This window comes from Melanotaenia boesemani, chromosome 2 (assembly GCF_017639745.1).
Source record: "Melanotaenia boesemani isolate fMelBoe1 chromosome 2, fMelBoe1.pri, whole genome shotgun sequence".
NCBI lineage: Eukaryota > Metazoa > Chordata > Actinopteri > Atheriniformes > Melanotaeniidae > Melanotaenia > Melanotaenia boesemani.
In genome coordinates, this window is record NC_055683.1 from 11,540,006 (window position 1) to 11,547,573 (window position 7,568).

General features: G+C 38.6%; 1 pseudogene; it reads left to right on the plus strand.

Moving 5' to 3' along the window:
• Positions 1–1,515: 1,515 nt before the first annotated feature.
• On the plus strand, positions 1,516–7,185 carry LOC121649102 (annotated as a pseudogene).
• The last annotated feature ends 383 nt before the right edge of the window (positions 7,186–7,568 follow it).

Sequence of the window (7,568 nt, forward strand, 5' to 3'; positions counted from 1 at the left end):
TCTTCTTCTTCTTCTCTATTGGCGGTTGACAAACTTATTCGTGCATTTAACAATAGGAAGTATCTTGACCCAATCAGAGCATAGGAAATAGGTCACGTGTTGAGAGATGGTCAATGACAAATGGTTGGTTGGTTTGTTGGTTGTCAAGTGAATGGCCATTCTGTTGTTTTATTGGTTTATTGTCAAGGAGGCATTATCAGGCAATCTGCAAAATAGTGACAGATTTAATTTCTCAACACATTTATTATTTAAAAACTCTTAATGACTGGCAGCCCTGTTTTTTTTTTTTTTTTTTTTTTTTTTGTTTGTTTGTTTCTGTGTGTGTGTTTCTGCTTTTGTAAAAGTTGTAGGAAATTTTCTGGTGTGTTCATGTACAGGTGTAACAGTTTGTTGTCTGGTGATGGTGTGGATTGAAGGGTCGTTTTCCTTCTGTCTGTGATCTTTTTGTCTCCTTTCTTCTTTCCCTTTTGCTCTTTTTTGCTGTTTTCCATCTTTTTCTGTCCCCTCCGGTCAGGTCCAGCAAGATTACATAGATTCCATGATTCAAAGTAAATAAATAAATAAATTAATCACATTATCAAGAGGAGCCTTACCCATAGGCCTCCCCTTGGCAGGTTTAACAACTGTTTCTACCAGAGTTTTCAATGATAGTGGAGGCAATAGACCAGATCAACACAGTTATTAAACTGTCACAGAAAGATTGCTTCAGGATCAAAAGCACCAAATGAAAGATGAGGAAAATAACTGCTTTTGTTGTTGCTGAATGCTGTTGTGGGCGCTTTACATGGGTCATCTAGCATAGCAGCCACCCCATGAACACAGGAGGCCAAGGTGCAATCCTGGCGTCTCCCTGACCATCTTTCTTGTCTGCGGTACAAAAAAGGACACTAGACCCTACACCGTGTTAAAGATATAACAAAAAAAGTACAAAACACTCATGTATAGAACATACAAATTACAGAAATAACATCTCTCTTTAAAACTTGGGACAAAGAGTTACCTGATCAGGTCACATTTTAAACGCAATTGTTCATTTTTGGTTTGGTTTGTAAGATTTTATGTGCTTAACTTAAAAAATGTGGAAATTAAAACAGTAACCAAGGGGCACCAAGAGGGAGGATGCTATGTAATGAGCAACACCACTTCCTCACCTTATGGAGATGTCCATGTGTTAATTACTAATTCTTCCCCTTATGGGGGCTTTTACATATACACATAAATAAGTTCCTGTAAACTTTATGAAGTCAAGACAGACTTGAAAAAAAAAATCTTCAAACTAAACCACAAAATACCTCATTTAAGAAAAAACAAAAGTACTGCAATTAGCCACTTTGAATGGCCTCTCAGTCACACACACACAAATGCAGCAGGATCGGATCATTACACCACGGCTACAATAAACAACAAAATAGTCTGATGTCAAAGTTATTGTAAATAGTGTTGCAGTCATAAACATTCACCCAACACATTTTAGAAAATGTAGAAACTGGGAGCAGTGTCACATCATCCAAAGCTATGGGTCTGGAGGTGGAAACAGACAAGGCCAACATCTCCACTGTAGTTCTGCAATGTGAGGATGTTCAAAAAAGTCAAAATAATTTAAAACCTTTACCTAAGTAACTGTGCCCACACATTTACTTATAGTTTGAAAATTTACATAACCTATATATTCTGATGATCTTCTACAGGTACCTGTGAAACGTATCTAAGTGGAAACAAGGACGTTTATATATTTCACAGGAAACAGTGGGAAACCATATAATTCCTCTTGTCCTAAACACTAAATTACTATTTTTTACAGCATTTTACAGCATTTTACAGCAACATTTACAGCAGTCAGGGATTCTTACTGAAGAACAAAGCAAAGAACTACTTCCAGAAGAAACTGAGATACTGTTTGACATACTTCACCTTCAGGACAGCTATCAACAAAAGATGTCACCAGCAGACGTTCTTAAAATAGGTCCATCTGTGAAACAGAGCAATGAAACTTCTGAGAAAGATTTAGCCCAAGTGTTTCTTCAAAGGCTAATGATGTTAGATCACAGAGCCAGATATATTCCTGTAAGACAAGAAAGCTCTGAGGTGAGCCATCTAGAGGTTCTTCCAGAGTCTGACAGTATTGATACAGATGACGATGATGCTTTTTGGTCCAACAGTGAAGATTTCCATCAATCAAAACAAGCTCATGTGCACCCAATGGATGTACAAATGGCAGTATTTCACTGCTCAGACAGCTTCCTTAAGCAGAACATGATCACAAAGTTGTCACAGTGTCAGTATGCCCTACCTCTGCTCATTCCTGATCCTGTCTCAATGGATATTAAGTGTCCTCTGTGGACATTCAGAAAAATAACCAAAACATGGAAGAAAACTCAAGGTGATCTTAAGACTGTCACCATGAAGAGCATGCCAGTCTGTAAAGCTGAGACACCCTTGGTGTCATTTTTCCGTCTGGGTTCACTGTCTCTGTCTAAATCTCAGCTGATGAACACTTTGATCAATGACCGTCACAGCACCTTCTTCCACAGAAACTGTCCAGGTAGCACCAAATCTCGTCATTTGATGGATGGTGTGGCAGAAATTGCCTGGTACTGTCCTGCTGGAAAACCCAATGATTCCTTCACTGACTGTGTTGCCTTCTGTAATCTTCATGGTGATTCTCTGTTGATTGAAAAACAGCGTGAAATACTGACTGAAAAATCTTCAGTCATTGTTCTTCTGCTGCCAACTCTGGAGAAAAGTCAGGAGAGTAGTGCAGTCACAAAGACCCTTTACAGGTCTACAAAGCCTCTAATAATTCTCATCGCTGATAGCGACTGTGGTGCAGTTCAGATGAAACCAGGAAAATACAAACTGGATTTGAAGGACAGAAGCCAGTCAGATGTTTCTGAAAAGCTGAAACAGATTATAGGAAAGATTTTATCTGGACCACATACAACCTTCCAGCTTGAATCTTTGGCCGAGGTCTCTGGGATCAGAGTGGATGAAAATGACTCAGTCTGCCAAAAAGGGAAATCTGCTGCGATAGAAATAGTTAAAATGATTGAGGGGATGGATATTTCCAAGATCTCTGTCCCTCTCTCTCCCCTCCCTCTTCTCTCTACTTTCTTTTCTCTCTCTCTCTCTCTGTCCCCTCCGGTCGAGTCCAGCATTAAGAGTCTGATTTAATAAAGTTTTTCATGTCATCAAGAGGGACTTTATACATGTAGTATAAATCCCTGCTTGATAGAGTAAAATTGCCCAGCACCAGACAGCAGCCAGACAATCATTCTGTTTGCAACGATGCTGGACAAGACAGGTTAAAAAAAAAAAAAAAAAAAAAAAAAAAAAAAAAAAAAAAAAAAGGAAAGATTTTATCTGGACCACATACAACCCTCCAGCTTGAATCTTTGGCCGAGGTCTCTGGGATCAGAGTGGATGAAAATGACTCAGTCTGCCAAAAAGGGAAATCTGCTGCGATAGAAATAGTTAAAATGATTGAGGGGATGGATATTTCCAAGATCAAAGAGAAATTTCTCGCTTGTCAAGGTCAACTTTGGCATAACTGGTGCAGAATAAACAAAGAGCTGTATCACCTCAAAGGAAACATTGAGAAAGAAAAAGAAAAAAAGGGAAAACAACTGATGGAAATACGACAGAAACAATGTGATGCTTCCTGTAGTAAACTGATGAAGTCATTCACTAAAAGCCTCCTGAATCTACCATCTAAAGACAAAGAATATTTCCTGAAGTGGACTCAGATCCTAATAGATGGCCTCTCCACTGATGATCTCTCTTCAATTCTCCAAAACTATGATGAAACGTGGTCTGAAGTCTTGGATCTGAAGAAGAAACATGATAAATCTGCAGAGTTAAAAGAAAAACAAGCAGAACTTGAACATTTATCAAAAAAGCTGCAGTCAGCAACTTTTGGCTTGGAGCACATCTTCAGAGAAATGGGACAGATCTATGAAGCCCATAAGTCTCAGAAGAAACAAACAGGAATTCAACACACTGACTGGGTTAAATACCCTGAGCTGGCAGCAGATCTGATGATATCAGGATACCCCATGGAGCTGATGGACGGTGATGCAGGTCATGTTCCATTAACATGGATCTCTAGTCTTTTACAGGAAGTCATCAAGAAACTGGGTGACCAGAGAGTGTTTGTGTTGTCAGTGTTGGGCGTACAAAGCAGTGGGAAATCAACAATGCTGAATGCCATGTTTGGATTGCAGTTTGCAGTGAGTGCTGGCAGGTGCACCAAGGGCACCTACATGCAGCTGCTCAAACTTTCTGATGAAATTAAGAACGACTACAAGTTTAACTATGTTCTGGTTGTGGACACTGAAGGACTGCATGCTCTTGAGTTGGCCGGTAACACCACTCTTCATCACGACAATGAGCTGGCAACATTTGTTGTTGGTGTGGGAAACATGACATTGATCAACATCTTTGGTGAGAATCCAGCTGATATGCAAGATGTCCTGCAGATTGTTGTTCAGAACATCATGAGGATGAAGAAAGTTAAGCTCTCCCCAAGTTGTGTGTTTGTTCACCAGAATGTCACAGATGTTGCAGCTGCAGAGAAAAACATGGACGGAAAGAGACGGTTGCAAGAAAAACTGGACAAGATGGCTCAACTAGCTGCAGAGGAAGAGGAGTGTGATGTTGAGTGTTTCAGTGATGTCATTGCATTTGATGTGCAGAAGGATGTGAAATACTTTGCCCAGTTATGGGAGGGAAGTCCACCAATGGCGCCTCCAAATCCTGGTTATAGTGAGAGTGTCCAAGAACTGAAGAACATCATCCTGTCTAAGGCTTCAAAGTCTACAGGAATCCTTCTGTCACATTTCAGCAGCAAAATCCAGCATCTGTGGAACACACTGATGAAAGAACACTTTGTGTTTAGCTTCAAAAACACTCAAGAAATTGCAGCATACAGAAGACTTGAGGTCCAGTACGGTAACTGGACCTGGACCCTCAGGAGTGAGATGCTGAAAATTGAAAATCGGCTTCATCCCAAAATTGAAAATGGACAGCTCGACAAGATTGAGAACAGCTATCTTTCTAAAGAAATGAACAAAACATATGAAGAATTAAAAAAACAAATGGCAGCTTACTTTGAGGATGACAGAGATAAAGAAATGTTGGTTCAGTGGCAGGGCCAGTTTGAAAACAAAATTAAAGAGTTTCATGAGGAGCACATTAGAGAAGTGAAAAGAAAATTGGATGAAGTTATCCAGTAGAAGAATGCTCGAAAAAAGCTTGACAGCAAGAAGACAGAGTTTGAGAACAAGTTGCTGCAAAAGAGCAAAGAGCTCGCTCACCAGTTAAAAGATGTAGAAAATGAGGAAGAACTCAAAACGCGGTTTGACTCTGTTTGGAGTCACTGGGTAGCTGAACTAACTTCAGATACGACACCTATTAAAGACATCAACCTGGAAGAAGATCAGTTTAATGTCCTTCAAGTCCTTGGGATCGAAACGGATCTCATCATTAAGTCAAGACAAAAAGGGAAATACAAAGAACTGTCAGAAGTTGGGAATTACTTTGGTTACATAACCCTAATGAAGGATTCGAGAGTGGGAAAAATATCGAATTTTGTCTATGAGAAAACAGGGTTAAAAGTGATTTTAAACCATGGTGACCAGGAAGCGATTAGATTCTTCATCATCAATGTGGAACAAGAATCACTGAAGGTCATTCAGTCCAAACCTGTAGCAACACAAGGCTACACTTCAACTTATCTACAAGAAGTGGCCAAACATGTTCAAAAGAAAGTGACGGAATTTGAATCAGAGCGAAAGTATATCTTTAAGAAGAAGTTTACAGTTGATCTCTAACTGTATGTTTTTGACAGTACAACAAGTTGGCTTTTACAATCACACAAGACGTACAAAGAGAATAATGATGCCCTCACCTATTTGAACAGCAAGAAAAAGGAATATTACAACATTTTCAAAAGCTACTGCAAGGGAAGCTCATCTGCTGTGGTGTTTGGAGAAATGATGTGTGAAAGACTGAAGGTTTCAGCTGTTGAGGCCGTCATTGATCAGACTGCAGTTGATCTTGCTGGAGAAATGAGATGCAGTCTCCCAGCATTCAATGGGAACAGACTGAACCTGGAGAAACATGTGTTGACGTCACTTGCAGAGGGAGAAGACTTCAGTAAATACAAAACCTACATCCAAAATCCAAGGAAGCAAGTAGAGGCTTTTATAAAAGAAGAAGTGGAAGAATTCATAAAGCAGAAAGAAAAAGCACCGAACATACTCAAGAAAAATGTAGATGACATTGACAAATTTGTCAGACAAGCTTTATTTGATGCAACAGAGAAAGTGAAAAAAGAGGAAGGAAACATAGACATGTGGAAGAAGGAAATATTTAGTTCACTACAAGCTAAACTGACAATTGATGCCATTTGCTGCCAAAACTTCAAAGACTTAAACGATTTTGACTTTCTCACAGCAGAGATACAGAGAGGCCTTTCAGACATCACTGAGGAAATGTGTAATGCGCTGGATAAAGTGATGGAGTGCAGGCAGACACCTGATCAAATCCTCATTGATCAGCTGTGTAACTGCTGCTGGGAACGCTGTCCTTTCTGTGCAGCTGTTTGCACCAACACCCTGAAGGACCACAGTCCTGATAAACACAATGTTCCTTTTCATCGACCCTCTGGAGTTAAAGGATGGCACACAAGAGACACAGTGGATCTGGTCATTGATTTCTGCACCACATTAGTTGGAAGTGACAGAAAATTCTTCCCCAGGCATGACTCAGAGGAAACATTTCCTTATAAACATTATCCAATTGCTGGGGATCCGTATGCTTCATGGAGGATTACTGCTGATGAATCTAAGCTAACATACTGGAAATGGTTTGTATGTCACTTTGAGAAAGAACTGGAGGACTTCTATAACTTGAAATTCCAGGGGGAAGGAAAAATTCCCAAAGAATGGAAAAAGTACAAAAAAGAGGAGCGATTGAAAGTCTGGATGAAATGTGCAAGCAGTGAGAAAACTGCAACTGTTCTTTAAATAAAGAGTCTACATTGAATTTCCATTACAAACAAAAATAGCATCTGATCCAATATCAGCGGCAAAACATCTACTTAAACTTTGATCAATATATTTTCAATTTTTATTAAATATAGAAAAAGTTAGAAACACTGTAATGAGAAAATCACCAAAACATATTTGAAAGAGAGACGTTTCTATAATTTATTTAGTTCTAAAAAAAATCCTCTAACATACGTATTTGGTCTTGAATGGTTTTTCTACTAAAATCAAACTTCTTCATTTTTATCAATATTATAGAGATGCATGATATGGTGTTTATAAAAAATATAAAGATTTTTGATAAAATAAAACTGAATAGTTTTTTAATTTCTTTAGAAACAGTGACATGAGGTCTGATTTAACTTTTTTTGTTTCATTTATCACATTAATCAAACATTAAATATATGGACTTTATATGTAGTAATTGTTGTCTTTGTAATGTGTGGAAACAACTTTTAACTCACCTCAACTTTTTTAAAATAAATTCTTGCAATTTCCAGTTTGGATGTTTAAAGTCTGAAG